Below are 17,573 nucleotides of genomic sequence, written 5' to 3' on the forward strand. Positions count from 1 at the left end.
CAGGTGGGCGCCTGATGCCAAAACTTGAACTTGAAATATACTCCCTTGTTTTCCAGGTGGGTGCCTAATGCTAAAACTTGAAATGTACTCCCTTGTTTTCCAGGTGGGCGCCTGATGCCAAAACTTGAAATGTATTCCCTTGTTCTCTAGGTGGGCGCCTGATGCCAAAACTTGAAATGTATTCCCTTGTTTTCCAGGTGGGCGTCTGATGCCAAAACTTGAAATGTATTCCCTTGTTTTCCAGGTGGGCGCCTGCAATTGTGACAAAATAAAAGAAACTTTTCTGCCCCAATTTGGTACCGGGGACATCTGCGAGTGTTAATCAAATCTTGTTATTCAAATGAGCTCTGAAAATTTAAAAGCTAAATCCCATTATCCATGAGGGCCCTGAAAATTTAAATTAAATCTCATCTTAAGAGTGAAAACCTGAAAGCTAAATTCTATTTCCTAAAGGTAAAACTTACGCTAAATCTCATTATCTATGAGGGTCCAAAAAACTTAAAACTAAATCTAATTATCCAGGAGGGCCCTGACAACTTAAAACTAAATTCCATTATCTAGGAGGGTCCTGACAACAAAAAATTAAATCCCATTATCCAGGAAGGTCCTGAAAACTTGAACTTAAATCTCATTATCCAAGAGGACCCTAAAAACTTAAAACTAAATCTCATTATCCAGGCGGGTCATGAACACTTAAAACAAAATCTCATTATTCAGGAGGGTCCTGAATACTTAAAACTAAATCCATTATCCAGGAGGGTCCTGAAAACTTAAAACTAAATCCCATTATCCAGGAGGGTCCTGAAAACTTGAAATTAAATCCCATTATCCAGGAGAGTCCTGGAAACTTGAGAATGAACTTATCTGAGCCATGCTCTCTTCCTGGAGGATCTTTGTAAAACGAACAGAATTCCTTGCCACTAAACCATGCTTTCCTCATGGAAGGTTCCTGCAGATCGAACAAATTTTCTTTCCCCTGTAGACATGTGATTTTTGACCCTCCCCCAAGATTTTTTATATATTAGCGTAAAATATTTAATTTAGGCATAATATAGATATTTTAAGTAATTTTGACTCTTTTACTTTATTTTATTACAAGAAAACAAAAATCACAAAAATAGGTTCATTAATATTTTGTAGTCATTTTTAATCTAATTTTTTTTTTAAAAAATATATAATACAAAAATAGTATCGTATTTTTATTTGAAAATCCCAAAAAATAGATTTGTTTTAATGGTTAGTTTTATTTTAATAATTATTTGAATAGTAAGAATAATTAATAAATGGGCCCGTATTTTTAAATCTCGTTCGCAGCGAAGGAATAGAACTTAGGCTCGAGCAACTCATTTTTAAGCCTAATTTTGGACCTAGCCCACAATTGCCAAGCCCATAATTCTTAGGTCCATACTCCTCGGCCTAAAAAAAACCGTAAAAACCTACAATATAAAAAGGGACCTAAAAGCACTAAAGGGAGGGGGGATTGAAAAAAAAAGCTGCTCAGAACAAAAGGCTGCGCATGAAAAACGAAAGGCGGAAAACAAAAAGAAAACAAAAAAGCTTAACGAAGAAGGAACGGAAAAAGGGAGATAACGAAGGAAAACTAAAAGCAGCAAAAGGCTGCGCATGATCGAAACGAAATAACGAAAAGAACGGGGGGCTGAAAACGGAAAGGAACGAACAAGCTAAAAAGCAAAATCAGCGCAGACAAACACGACCCCCCCTCCGTCGGTCTGGTTTTCTTCTTCTCCAAATCCTCTCACCAACCTAACGACCCTAGAGACAAAGCTGCGCAGCAAATAGCAGCCCCTTCCCCGCTGTTCTTCACCTCAACCAGACCACCAGCCCACACGACTCACCCCCGGCTCCAAAATACAAAGCCAACAGCCACACTCCCATCAAACACACGCACACAGGCGCAAAGGGAGGGCAGCAGCAGTGGGAGATCGGGAGTAAGAGGGAGGAGGCGAGTGACATTCTAAAAATCGATGGAACAGTAGCCTCGATTTAGGTTCGTTCGAGCTGTCCGTTTGGGAATCTGAGGTTGCGATGCGAGGTCCATTGTTGAACTTTGTCGCGGTTCCGGCGAGTTTCAAGTTCGTTGAGGTCCCCGGTGCAAGCTTTCCGTTTAGTCATTGATTCGAGTAGTGTTTGACTTATATCGGTTTTATTCAAAGGAGTTGCTGGAACAGTCGGACGCTACTTCTGTATTGCAAACGTAAGTTAAGCTCTTATCTTTTTTTTGCAAGCTGTGTTATTTGGCTGGACATAGATTAGCATTCCATCATTTATTAATTGTGAAATAATTATGTGTGAAAGTAATTTATTTTTTCCGAGTCCTTGATACTTCAAGATGACGTTAAGTTTAGAAATGTTAATAGCAATGCATCTGACAATATTTGTCTTCAAATGTGAATGAGAAAAGTATTTCCTTGATCCAATTGGAATCACGCCTAAGATTATTAGTGGATTTCCTTAATTAGAACCTCCGCTAGTCATCTTGTTTCTTAGGAAATTAATTAACCTTTTTGTATATTCGCTAGTATACTCTAGGCGCGTATTAACCAATCAACCATCGTTATTGTGTACACGTTCGCGTGATATAATTATAATTTTAAAAATAAAATTGGAGTATGCGTTCGCGCAACTTCAACTAATTTATTAATAATAAAAATGCGGTATTAATTGTGAACACGTTCGCGTGACATGATTTTTTGACGCGCCGAACAAATGGGTACACGTACGCGTGACTCGTTTCAATATCATCTTCTTAATTAAAAAGCGGTGAAAGGTAAATTCACATAGGTTCTAAAATCAGTAATTAAACAATTTAGTCAAGCCAAGTATAATCAAAGCAACAATGCTAGAACAACGGAACTCGGGAGTGCTTAACACCTCCTCCCGGGTTAACAGGATTCCTTACTCGGATTTCTGGTTCAGAGATTGTATAACAGAGTCAACCTTTCCTCGATTCGGGATTCAACTGGTGACTTGGGACGCCATAAATTATCCCAAGTGACGACTCTGATTTTTTAATAAATAAACGATCCCATTTCGATTGTCCTTTAATTGGAAAAACTCTCTTGTACTTATACACCCTTCCGGGATGTAAGGTAAAAAGGAGGTGTGACAGCTTTGGCGACTCTGCTGGGGAGATCCCAGAATCTCTGGTTCAGGGTTCAAAATTCGAGCTTATTAATATGATTTTGCTTGGCTTTATTTATTGTTGATATTATTGTATTTTGTGAACTTTTTGTGCTAAGTACTATCTGTTTATCGCTTTAATATTGTCTGGATTGTGTGAGCACGTGATTTTTTGCCCTATGAGAACTACTCCCAAAAAATTCAAAAAAACAAATAAAATGGTGTTGTGTTGTTTGTGATTTATTTGTATTTTGTCTGTGCATGTTTATTTCTACTTTAATTAAGAAAAATACAAAAAATATATGTTACATGCACATTTGAGATTTAATTGTGCACTTAGGAATTAATTGAACCATGTTTTGTTTTTAAGAGAAAGAAAATTACAAAATAATGTATTTTTGCATTTTTAGCATTTCATGTCCAAGTTATGTGATTTATTTGATTGTGTGTGTTAATTGTTATTAAAAGTTAGTTAGTACTTTTATAAATTAATCTAGTCCTATAAGTTAATTTAGGATTTTTGGAATTTTTAGTTTTATTAGTTTAAGAAAAGAAAGGCAAAATAAAAGAGTGTTAAGTCATATTTGGGCCAAATCAATTTAAACTCTATCATCCCAAATAATTTTTCTTCCCCTTTGAAATTGAAACCCAGATACCCAGCCCATACCCCATCCCCGACCCGGTCTGCCCCATAGCCCAAACGACCACCCCCCCCCCCTTTCCATTTTTCATTTCTCATTTCCAACCCCTAACAACAAACCCTAAACCACCCGCCCCCTCTCCTCTTCATCTTCTCCAAACAGCTCCTCCAGCTCCCACGACCACGTCCATGGCTGCCCTCCGTCTTCTTTTTCTCCAAACGACCCCTCCAGCTCCCACGACCACCCCCATGGCTGCCCTCTTCTCTTTATCTTCCCCAAACAACCCCTCCAGCTCCAAACGACCTCCATGGCTGCCCTCTTTCTTCTTCTTCGAACCAACGACCCCCCCCACTGCCATCTCCAAGCTCCCTCGACCTCCATGGATGCCCTCCTTCTTCTTCGAACCAACGACCACCCCACTGCCAAACGACCACCTCCCGTCGATAACCTACAGCCCAACGACCCTCCAGTCGCGAGCTCCAGCCTTCTCCATCGACGTCCATCGCCACCTGAAACAGCCTGCCTCACCTTCTCCATAGCCACCCTCCAGTCCAAAACGAGACCAGCCACCCTCCAGTCCAAAACGAGACTAGCCATCCGAGGTCGTGCTCAGTCGTACGTCAAGGCAGTGCGTCGAGGTTCCGTCCGAGCCCGTGTTTGTTAGTCAAGCGTCGAAACAGTGTTGTGAACGAAGCTGTATTTCATCGGAAGTTCAGCATTGTTCGACGTCGGATCGTTAGCATAAAGGTCAGCCATAGCTCATTCACGGATTTTTGCTTTTTCTTTGGAGTTTTGTTTTCACTGTGCGTAACGGAGCAAGAAAGTGCAGTAGTAAAGGTCATATCTCTTACCTTGAATCTATGCTATTCACGGATCTATTTGTGGTTTCGTTTTAATGTGGGTTCATTTTGATAAAGTTTTCGCATGAAGTATCCTACTGCATATTCGTTGAAATTATATGTGTATGCGTTTTGACGACTTTCCTACTGTTTTGAGTTCAATTGATGATTGTGTTTAGTGATTTGGATATACTTGTTTGTTCTGTTAAGTTTGTTCTGATATGAATCTGACCTTATTGAATTGTCCTAATGTTGTTGATTGCGAGTTAGTTTCATGTGTTTAATTAGTCAATTGTTAGGATTTCTCAATTAAGATTGGTTATAGCTGCTATAGTTTGGTTAATTGATTAGGAGGATTGGATATAGCTGATGGGGTAGAATGGTAATTTCAATAGTTTCAGGGGTATTTTGGGATTTAAAGTTTTAAAAATGATTAATTTGATTGCTCTGTCCACTAAGCACTAATAATATTAAAATATGACATTGTTTAATACATAGTGGGGGACAAGACATTTGCTAGTTGGGAACAAGACATTTGCTAGTGGGGAACAAGGCATGCAAGTGTGAGGAACAAGGCATGCAAGTGTGGGGAACAAGGCATGTAAGTGTGGGGAACAAAACATAATGGTATGAAAAGCTTAAAAATGGTTGATTAAAATATGTTGCCCATACCCATTTTTGGGTTATAAATAGGGTCATTTCAAGACAGAAAAGGGGCTGATTTTTTTGGAGAGGAAAAAATCAGTTCTCTTTCAGTCTTTTTTTGAGAGAGTCTAGGCTGGATTTTTAACATTTAAAAGTTCAGTAATCTGAAAGTAAAAAAAGAGGCTGGTTTTTAATCCTAAAAGGTTCAGTGTTTGGAGAGCTAAGAAACTAAAAAGTGAGTCTTTTCTTTTACTGCTGAATATCAGAACTAGTACTGTTGCTGTTTCATTGGTGTTGCTGTTTGGTATTTCTGGGGTTTCAATTGGTTCTTCATGAGTTTGCTATTGGTTATTGGCTATTGTTTTCACTGGGTTGTTCTGTCACTGTGTTGCTGTGTTATTACTGTTGCTGATTGCTCCTTCATCTTCTTGTATTTCTGTTATCCAGGTACACGTTCTAAAGCTCTCAAATTTAAAGGAAAGGAAGTAAAGAGTTGTTGGAATGGATTTCTGAATTTCTCTTGTTTCTTTGTGTTTAATTTGATGTATAAGCGGTAGTTCACTTGATATTTCATAGTATGTATTGGAATGACTTTGGAATGCATAAAATGGACTGATTGAATCTATTTCTACAAATATGGAATATCAATTGTAACTAATCTTAGTTGGTGATTACTAGTTACGAATTCCCCTTCTTCATATAGACCCTAATACACATTTTAATTAAGCTAAAATCCCTACCCAAAAAAATGAGAGCAGCCGCAATACACAATAGATCCCTCAGCCGTTGAGCTTCATCTTCTCCACACCTTGAGCAGCGAACAAACACAAAAAATAGACCCTTTCCTTCTCAACTTTTGGCAGCGCCTCTTGCAAAAGGTACTAAAATATCAAGATTCCTCCTTATTCAGATTGTGGACATTTTTGTATACTTGCTCTTCCCGAGCACGTTTTACTGCAAAAGCTTCCTCATCAAGCACTTTAATTGGCGACCACTCAGGCAATTTTAGCCAATCATCTTTTCTATTGACAATAGAGTTATAGAAGCTTCTCAAGGTTGGTTTTATTTTGATGGTAGCATAATTAACTGTCGTTCCAGCAACTGCAAAAATGACTGAATAACGAATAACACTAAGTTGACCACCTGACAATTTCATCAAAAATAACAGTTTTTTCTACTCTTTGCTGTATTTTCGAGAGCTGATAGCCGCAAACCATCCCAAATAGTTCACTTCCACCACTATTCAAGCGCAATCGAGGTTCGAGTTCGAGTTTTGGTTGTGGTTCGATTTTGTTTTGCTGTTTGTTTAGATCTGCTTCTCCCCTCATGCTCAAAGGTACTGTTCCATAAAATTTGGCTCAAAAATTGGAATATATCATGGATTAATGTATGAGTTTGATTTTCTTATTTATTATGATGAGTGTTTGAGTAAATGTTATGGTTTATATGGACTGATTGCTTGAGCATGTTTCTTCTTTCTGTTCATTGTGGGATAAATTAGTTTTGTCATGTCTGTTGGTTTAAAGTTTTAGCCATAGAATGTTTTGTTTCCTTTAGTCCATAAATAAAAGGTTTTTTTTGGCTCTTAGTTAATTTGCTTAAAATAATTTAGTTATCTTTAGTAGTTTAATTTTATTGGAAATGTAGTTCCATGAATAGCTGAGACGTAAATCTTTCATTGGTTGTTATTAATTTAACATAATTTGGAAAAAGCTCCAAAATTTCAGAATGATTCTTATATCTGTTGCTAAGTTATTTGATATTATGAAATTGACTACTCTTTATGTAGTTTCTTTGGCTGCTTCACTCTCAAATCTTAAATTATTATCGTTACTGTACACATTTGCGTGATATAATTATGGTTTTTTGTTTTAAAAAATAAATAAATCGAGGTATGCGTTCGCACAACTTCGGCCAAACATTCTTAATAATAACAAAAGCATGAATAATTGTGTACACGTACGCGTGACATGATTCTTGACGCGTCGAGCAAAATGAGTACACATACGCGTGACTCGTTTCAAGGTAATGTCATAATCAAGTGATTAAAAGCAGTTAAAGGTAGAAATGTACATAGGTTCTAAAATAAGCAATTAAACAATTTAACTAAGCCATGTATGATTAAAGAGACCGTGCTAAAATCACGGAACTCGGGAGTGCCTAACGCCTTCTCCCGGGTTAACAGAATTCCTTACTCAGATTTCTGTATTTCGTGGACTGTAAAAGAGAGTCAAACTTCCTTGATTCGGAATTTTAAAACCGATGACTTGGGATACCATAAATTATCCCAAGTGACGACTCTGAATTTAAATAAATAATCTTGTTTCGATTATTGTCATTTTAATTGGAAAAACTCTCCTATACCCTCTTCCGGGGAAGAAATAGGAGGTGTGACAGCTCTGGCGACTCTGCTGGGGATAAGGACCCAGAACTTCTGGTTCAGGGTTCAAGAATTCGAGCTTGTTAATATGATCTATGGTTGGATTTATTGTTTGTTGATATTACTGTATTTGTGGACCTAATGTGCTAATTGCCGCTTATTTACCACTTTGATATTATTTGAATTGTATTAAACTGTCTTTTTACGCCCCCCCTTCTGAGTGTTCTAAAATATGGTGCACACGTACGCGTGACCCACCTTTTTATTAGAAGTCATACCAAATATAACGAGGCTGGGTCAGTAACTAGGCCAGGTAGACTTTCATGCTCCTAGTACGTTGCCCCCATCTCGGCTCGAGTTGTCCGCTCGGGTAAGCCAGGTCTAGAATACAACCCCAGGTTCAAACTTAGAATAACATAGCCTCATGCCGGATCTCTAGTAGGAACGTTTGTTTGCATCACGTGTATTTGATTTTGGGGACTTAACACAGGGGTTGGGTTCGTCTAGGACAGGTGTACCCAAAAATAAAAGACCATCCTAATGCATCTTATGTGCTACATGTTCCATTCTTCAAGGGTAAAAAAGGGTAATTTGGCGGACCAATGATGGTTGAGGGTAAATGAGAAAGAAAAGAGGGCGAAGTGTGAAAATAAAGCAAGTAGGGCCCAGTTATGTTTTTCTTTCACGTTTTTTAAGAAAAAGACAAAAAAAAAGATTTTACATTTTCCTATCAGTTTTCAAAAAAAAAATCAAAAAAGGAAAAAGAAAATTCAAAAATAGTTTACATGTTTCATCATTTTTCAAAATAAAAAAGACAAAAAAATATTTTCTCTAAATTAGTTATTTTTTTTAATTCTCACCCGTATCCAATCTTCATGAACTACGCATACCTGATTTTTGTCTTTCGGGGCGTGATTCGTAGGCATCCCACATAGGGTCCGATCTTTCCAGTGAGTCTTAAGTTCTTCGCTTCGCGAGGTCTTAGCCAAATCTTGTATATCTAGCCACTTTTGGCCACATCAGTCATTTTGCAAAAGTGGTTTGTTTAATTGTTTGGAGAGTCTTGAATCCACAATTAGGTATCTCTTTACTTTAAGGCCCATCCTTGTCGAATTTGCATGCCTAGCCGCTTTTGGCCACATCAGCCATTTTGCAAAATAGGGCTATTTTCGCAAAAGTGGTTCAATTAACCCATGTCTTTGAGTCCTAGGTCCACAACAATATGTTCTCTTTAGTTTAAGGTCCATTACGTTGAATTTGCATGCTTAGCCATTTTTTGGCCACATAGGCCATTTCTACAAGTAATTTTTCCATGTCTTAAAGGTCTTTTGTTGAGTTTGCACTTCTAGCCATCTTTTGGCCACATAAGTCATTTTGTAAAAATAGCCTCAATCATGTCTTGCATGTGTCCAATAGGGAGTGTTATTGTCTCACATAGTGTTCTAAGTCTTTAACTCTATTTGGTTTTAGTTTTTCATACAGGTGTGGATCTACTTACTAGAGATTGAGCATGACAGACACCCCAGGACCATCTAGTCAGGACCGCAGCATCCACAAGTTGCTTAAGGAGATTTTTTTATGTTTTGAGTCTGTTTATTTTTATGTTGTCTTGTACTTTATAGTCATGTCCAGTAGTAATGATTCTTTTAGTTGGTGTCGGAGTTTGTCGTAGTATAGTTGAGTTGAGTCTCTCGTTATCATATTTACTGTTTTGTATTTAAAAATAAAAAAAGTTGTAATGAATAATCCAAAAAGATTTTTATTTTTTTAGTTTCATTTATCCATTACTTTTCTAGAACTACGCTTGGTCTGATTCATGTGGAACATGATACGTAGGCAACCTACATAGGGTTCGATCGAATCATTTTAAAAAATTAAAATTGAAAGAAAAAAAAAGAGAGAGGTGAAATTATGGGATGTGAGAAATGAGGGGAAAGAAAATGAGCAAGCCAAGAAGTGCTAGAAAAGAAAGAAAAGAGAAGATTGAAATGAACAAAATTGGGATGATGCCAAGTGACCTTTTGATCCTCGAAGTCATTCTAGAACCGTTAATTGTTGCTAGGTGCATTGCACGCAATGTGATATTTTTAACTATTAAATGCCCTAATGCTAACAGGATGACCCTATTTTGTTCCTTTTGTTATCTTCATTGAGCGGAAGGGTGGTTGGTTTGTGGTTCTTAAGTAACTCATCCATACAACACAAGGTCAAAGAGTAAGGTAGCCATGACTAGCAAAGACTTGGACACATGAGTTATTGATCCGTCTAAGGAGATTATTGAATCAGAATGTGAGTTGAAAGAAGAGGTCTTAAGGTTGAAAGGACAGATGGCCGAAGTATACCAAGCCTGGATTAGTGGGCGTTCTCCACCATTAGTTCCCGCTAACTGCACTGAAAGCCTCGTCACCATTCCGCCATTGTCACAAATCCAGCTTTCTGCTGCTGTTGATATCTCCCCACAACCTTTTCACACTCCACCCACCAAAACCACCTCATATTCCGCTCCTTTGACCACTCATGTTTTTGTATCCCTCCACCGGCTACTTTTCCTCGATCCTCTAGCGAGACTGGGTTCAAAGTCCCTGATGCCCGACACTATGCTCTAGAACCAACTTTAAAGGTCTCAGATCCATACTCTTACGCTTATAATTTTGAGCCTCCCGGTGAAACTGAAAAGTCTGCTAAGACAGTGGAGCAAGATGAGATAACCAGGATGGTGAAAATATTAGAGCAGTCTTTAAGAAACATGCAAGGGATAGAGAGCCAGGTAAGCGTGCCTTACAAAGACTTGTGTTTGTTTCCTAACATCCAACTGCCTGCTGGGTCTAAGATGCTAAAGTTTGATTTGTATGATGGGCGTGGAGATCCAGTAGCCCATCCAAAGGGTTATTGTAGTGAAATGAGAAGTGTTTGCAGGAAAATGAATTGTTGAGTGCATATTTCAGTGAGAGTTTGAGTGGGGAAGCCTTGGAGTGGTATACTCGTCAAGATGTCGGTAAATGTGATGCATGGGGTGACATCTCTCAAGATTTTGTTTGGCACTATCAGTACAATGTGGACATTATCCCAGATCACTCTTCCTTATCTCAGATGGAAAAGAAATTCGAGGGAAATTTTAGGGAGTTTTGGTTCAGATGGAACAATCAAGTTGCTCGGGTCAGTTCTCCGATTGATAGAAAAGATGTTGTTGAGCCCCGCCAACGATAGTATCCAGTGGGCATTCCTGCTAAACGCCTTCAGCCTCAATACCGACCCTATGAATATCCCCAAGCTCCACAAAATCCACCCCAGTATTATCCTCCGAACAATGTCCGGTCATCTGTCCAACCACTGGGTCATTCCTCATGGCGAGCGCCAGCACCGCATAATGCACTTTTACCTTCACAATATTTTCAAGCATCCAACAACCCTAGGAAACAGGGCCATGGAGGGGAACAAAGGCAAAAAAATAATTTCACGCCAATCGGAGAATCCTACACAAGCTTGTTTGAAAAGTTAAAACATTCTGGCCTGATTGAGCCGCTCCTCGGCTATACTCCGGACCCATATGCAAAAGGTTTTGATCCTACTTTACGGTGCATGTACCACTCTAATGTTCAAGGTCATAGCATTGAATATTGTCGTGCTTTGAAAAGGGAAATAGAAAGAATGATTCAAGAAGGGATAATCGTGATCAAAGACAGTGACATGGAGTATGCGAATCCTCTTGGGAACTTGCTGACTAAAGTTAATGATATTGAAATTGGTAATGGTCTTGATAATATTGATGTGGTACTCATCGGCTAAGATGCCGAGCTTGATAATTGGAAAGACACTCCATTTCTTGGATAGCCAGGGAGGAGTCTTGGTGGTTTAATTTGTTGTCATTTCTGTTGTCCGGGTTATTTCAGGGTGGTAATCCGGATATTGTCTTGCGGCTCAAACCCTTCTATCCTTTTATTTTCCTAGTTCCTTTAGTCGTAGTAACTCATTTAGTGTTATCTAGGTTTGTTCCAGGGTTAACCCCAGTTTATTTTACTTGTTTTATTGTTCAAACCCTTTCACCATCTGTCTAATATAATTTTTCTATTTTCTGTTATTTCTAGTCATTTTTTTGTTTAGTTCTCTTTTCCTTTTATAGTTCTTTTCAAGCTGGCTCTAGTGACATGATATACACACATAATTCTAGGCATGGTCTTAAAAGTTAGTTTAATCATGAAGCAATGAAATAATTTTGAAGATGATAGAGACACTTGAGGGAATAAGTACAGATTTGGACATTTCGAGATCATTTAAAGCCCGAACTATGTGAAACTGGGGCAGATGGTTTGGGAAGTTATGAGGACGACAAGAATTTGTTAGAAGAAAGTGCGTCCCAGATAATTTGAAGCAAGCAACTCACTATTAGAAATTAGTCCCGTGGTGACGGTTCCGAAACCGTTGCGGCAGGAATTGAAACCGTTGCCGTAGAGATATTGCGACGGTTTTGCGGCCGCTACAACAGGTATCGTCGCAATAGAGCTATAGGGATGGTTGTGTGTAACAGTTTCATAACCGATGCATAAGATGTCCTATTGCAACGATTATTCTATGAATGATATTGCGACGATTCTTTACTCTATAAAACGGTTAAAAACCGTTGCAATAGAGTTTATTATCAACTGTTGTTCAGGCTATTGCTACAGTTATTTTATAATTTTGCAGCAGTTACTTAATGCTAATGCGACGATTACGTTATACTATTGCAACGGTCACTTTTGGCTTATGCGATTGGGGCTCATGCTATTGCAACGGTTATAGTGATATATTGCGACGATTATTTTATGGGCTACTGCAACGCCTATCATATCTCTATTGCAACAGTTATACAAACCAACAATATGTAACATACCTTGAAATATATATAATTTACGAGAAAAATTTATTTTTAAACAAAATCAGAATCCATAATAGGTGTAATATCCATAAAAGCAAAACATTTAACAATATCTGCCACTGAATTGGAACACATAAGTTTCCAAAGTGTACAAAAATAAAATATTTCTAGTTTCATCATGAATCAACCTAATACTCCTAAGTAAGATCTTCATCAGTTTGGTCGCCTACTTCAAGTTCTCCACCTACAAATAATCAAAAAACAAACAATTTAGCAAAAGTTTTATAAAAGGATTTCATTTAAAGATATGTATATTAATGTCATGACACACGGTAAGATTAAACAAATTGACAAATACACAAGGCCAAACCCATATGTGGCCCCTCTAACTTGGCGCCAAAATTCATTTGGAGGTCAACTTAGCTATGTTTCATTTAAACACTCCAACTATATTTCAATTGTTCCACTTAAACACAATTTACAAACTTAAATCCTTGTAACTTATACAGCCAACAAAAAGTTGCAACTGTTTTATCTAAACACCTATCCTAGAAATTAATATAAAGAAGCCACATACAGGATGCTCTTCTCAACCATCAGACCTACACCCTCGACTCAGTCGACCTCTCACCTGACTTCTTTAAGCTACCCAATATACCATCAATCGACTTATCCTTAGTATCCACAGATTGGTCAGTTACAAACGAATAAGTCTTCTGCCTCCTCCCAGTGGCAGAATTTTTCATTTTGTCAGCTAATATTGAAGTATCTAATTTTGAACCATCGGTTGAAGATTCTACCATGCCATCAAAATTTACAAATTTACATAGTACAATTACATCCCCATGCAACAACAAGAACCCCTTTTAGTTCTAAGCTTCACATTAACAATATTAAAACCATCTTTAGAAACAACAAATTACAGGAATAGCAAAAAATTCCAATGTCAACACCATTTAACCAGCATAAGAAACCAGCAAAGACAACATTAGTTTCTACGACCAGTAAACCAAGAAAACACCAGAAAAGCTTGGTTATAAACCAAAATTTACAATTAGAACTAGAAATTCAACAACAACATAAAAAACTAGTGACATCCTACAAGTGAGGAAAATGAAACCAACAATGTATGAACCGGAAAAAATAGATGGAAGAAAGTAATAGCAATAGCGATAGCAATAGCAACAAGCACTAACAATGACAAGGTACTAGAAAACCGATGCGGAAGATAATATGAAAACATCCATAATACTAGCAATCTAAGAACAACAATTAAATTCTGATGCCTTTATAAATCCAATGTTGGACTGGTTTCACCTATAATAGTCTAATAAACCTTGTCATATCATATCAACTGTCAATATATGCACATAAGTGGGAAAGAAATTGAAGAAACAGAAAAGAAAATGACAGACAAAAGTCATTAGCAGCATTGCATTCAAATTGAGTTCTCTAGCAGCAAGAATACTAAACTACATCCCTCAAGAATAGCAACAAGTATATGATACAATGTGACAACACTTCAGAACATAAAAGGTGACATAGCGCAACATTAAATAATGAAGTACATATACCTCAACTAACCAAAAAACATTCTGTTGATCTAAGGAACCACATAAAATCTACAACCCACATCTTTAATCAAGAAAATGACAGATCAAGCAGTTTCTACTACAAAAAGTACATGAACAAGAAGCAGATTCTTTTACAAAAGATACATGAACGGAAGTCAACACAGGCAAAAACAAATTCTCCAGCATTTTGGGCAGAAACTGGAAAAATTGGGCAGAATTTTTCTAAAAAAATTCGCCAGCATTTCGGCACTTTTTGGACGTTTAAAAAGAAGAAGAAGAAGAAGAAGAATCAACAACAATCTAGACTCCAATATGGAAAACTCAAGCCACAGTAAAATTCAATACATATATTAACAAATATCAGCAGCTCTACAGTTGCTAAAATATAAATTTTAGTCTGGGAATAAAGTGATGCTAACCTTGATTATTGCTACCTGTAGATGGTCGACGGATCAGTTGATTAGCAGCTTGTGGTGCAGAGGTAGTTTCTCCTAGTGACGAAACAAACAATGTTGCTAGTATGTTTGGATTAATTAATCCTGCACGCTGAAGTTGAGCAATTACATCTGCAGTAATTTCTTGTCGCATAGTTCTCATTTGTTCCTCCATCTTTCGAATCCTTTCTTGTATTTTTTGCACTGTATCATTTGTGGAATTTGAAGTCGGCATGAAATGGCCCACTTTTCCTTTCAAATTAGTCTTTGTAACCCTCCGTCCATATAATCTTAAACGTCCTGGATGTTCAGGACCCATGACAGATGAAAATGCATCAATAGACTGACTGTCATCTACACTTTATTGTATTTCAATTTTTTTCATTTCAGCCTAACAAAGCAAATTCAACAAAAGAATTAAAGTAAATAAAAAATAAGAAAGAAGAATAAATAAAATGATCTCATCTAAAACTTGCATATAGATAATATTCATAAAATTTTACTAGTTGTATTTTCGTGTGAGTGCTTGTACGCATGCCCAGGTTTTCTTGCTCTTGTGGCCACAAACATCTCCTTAAGTGATACAGGTTCCTTTGTTTTTTCCTATTCGCACGAAAATGGATATAATAGATCTTTAAAAAACATAATAGATATAATAATAAATAATAGTACGCACCAATTCATTACGGATTACTGGAAAACTTATTTTGCCAGCAGTGTGTGGATCCGTCAACTTTTTTCGATTCTCCTTGTTGATTTCGGATGATCTCTACAAATAAAATGAATCAATACAATACAATAAACCAAAATAGAACAACATTATTTGCAGCAACTTGTGAGATGCACAGAACCAATATGTAGAGTTATAGCTCAGCTACTTGTGAGTTATTTGCAACAACTTGTGGTCTCTAAACTAGCAAAGAATGAAGGAGAGTAATTGACAAGATTCACTATATCAGAGTATGCTAGGATATACAAACTGTAGAGTTATAGCTTTATGTTGCAGCGACTAAGCTTGTTGGGATACTTTTCGTTGAACTTGATAACCAATCTATGAAGTTCTTATTTAAAACCCTTCCTTATCTTTAGAGTATTCCAAGCAAAAAAACATTATCGGTATCTTTGGATACTTATGAATTTGAGTAACAAGTGTCGTGAAGACGACCACAACATTTGCAACAGGAGCATTGAAGATGTATCCACGTTCACAAACAATTACATAAGACTCCACAAAATCCCCACAGTTTCCTAAGTTGAAGGCCGTTGCAGATATCTTGAACATATCAGAATTAGAGTGAAATCTAATGGAGAAACCTAGAAGCTAAGTGAATTCTCCATTTTAAGAGTTTCCCCACCAGCTAGAATTTGATATTTGACATGCTCAAAAAGTAGAATGCACTAGCAACTATATCAGAAGAACCATGAGATGCACAGAATCATGAGTTGCACTTCAAAGGCCCTTAAATCATGCCAGAAGAACCATGAGATGCACAGATATGCACTAACAGCTATATCAGAAGAACCATGAGATGCACAGAACCATGATCATGGTTTATATACTGGTTGTAACTATTGTCAAAATCATGGTTTATATTTACCTGTAGTTTATCAGAACTCCAATATTTCAGGAACTCTTTAAACTGATATTCTGGTATATAATCGGGCCTTTTTGCCATTCGAACTTCATCATTTTGATAGGCATCATAATGATCTTTCTTCAGTTGACTTTTATGCCTTCTCTAAGCATTTCCAATTGAAAATAAAGTCCATATTTTTGCAGCATCAGGAATATCATACTTCAACTACAATTTAATTTCATTTGATTAGCAGAAATTGTAACATACTTTTAACAAATAACTGAACATTTGTATCGGAACTTCAAACCTTGGTATATGTCCATAAATCGTCTTTTGTGTCCATTTTCCTCCAATCCAATATATCCATTGGGCAAAGAGTTGCAGTCCTTGCCAATGTACCGAGAAAGCTACCAAACTCTCTTACATCTTCTTTAGTAGGACCAATGGGCTGATTTAAATTGTTAAGTGTGATCACCTTACGCGTCTTTCGGCTATGGACACTATGCATTTGTGTCCTGCCTCTTTTATTTTTGGAGTTACAGGACCAGAAGCTACAACAAAACACAAAAAATCAGAGGTGACGGATGAATTCAGTAAGATTCTAAGTTATGTAGACTTACCTTGTTCTTCGGATCGTTCATTAGCTGTAGGAGTGGTAGAATATATTTGCATCTGCTCATCTACAATGTGCCCCTCTACAAATTGCTCCTCTACATGTCGTTCATTTGCTTCAGATCGTTCTCCTATTGTTGGTTGTTCTTCAATTAGTTTTAGCAGATGCTCTTTCTCTAACCGTATAGCTTGAACGGTTTCTTTTGTTGTCAATGTTTTTTTTTGCCAAACATGATAAACTTCCAGCTTGAACATATGACAGGTTTTTCTTTTTTTATTTTTTCTTGAAGACCCTTCTTGACCCATGACATCTAAATCTGTGTAAGTTTAAGAAAATCAAAGCTAATCAGGTTAGACAATGGAACATAACAAAGAAAAAAAGGAAGAAAAGGCGTGAAAGAGAAATTTTGTGCCACTTACTTGAAAGAGAAACTTTATGCAACTTACTTGAATCTACCATCAGTAACAATTGCTGGTATAAAACCTGTAAAATTGAAGCAATTCAATATAGAGCTGTAAGGAAAAAACAAATGCAAAAAGTCTAAAAGCATACAAACAAGAAAAACAATCACATAATATTTCTAAAAAATGGCATTATTACTCACTACAAAACAATGACGACTATATATTTAAAGAAGTTCAGAAGATCATTTATCAATCATTAGCCTCCATCCAATCCCAATCAGTATCATCATACTCATCCTCCTCTTACGATGTTTCCATAGTTGTATCTTGTGATTGAGAAGGCGTATCAATGATATTAGCAGGTATATCTTCTCTCGACCATCTGGCATCCACGTCGAGTAATATATTTGATGAACCAATATCATCATTAGGCTCTCTCCAAAATGTTTCTCCAATATTAGGACAATTCT

At 37.1% G+C, this 17,573-nt stretch overlaps 1 long non-coding RNA gene across 1 annotated transcript; it reads left to right on the forward strand.

Moving 5' to 3' along the window:
* Positions 1 to 1,481: 1,481 nt before the first annotated feature.
* LOC142166272 (uncharacterized) lies at positions 1,482 to 5,947 on the forward strand. Its single transcript, XR_012696541.1, has 2 exons — positions 1,482 to 2,215; positions 5,714 to 5,947. It is a non-coding gene; the product is annotated as an uncharacterized LOC142166272 (long non-coding RNA).
* Positions 5,948 to 17,573: the final 11,626 nt, after the last annotated feature.

This window comes from Nicotiana tabacum, chromosome 11 (assembly GCF_000715075.1).
Source record: "Nicotiana tabacum cultivar K326 chromosome 11, ASM71507v2, whole genome shotgun sequence".
Classification (NCBI taxonomy): Eukaryota; Viridiplantae; Streptophyta; class Magnoliopsida; order Solanales; family Solanaceae; genus Nicotiana; species Nicotiana tabacum.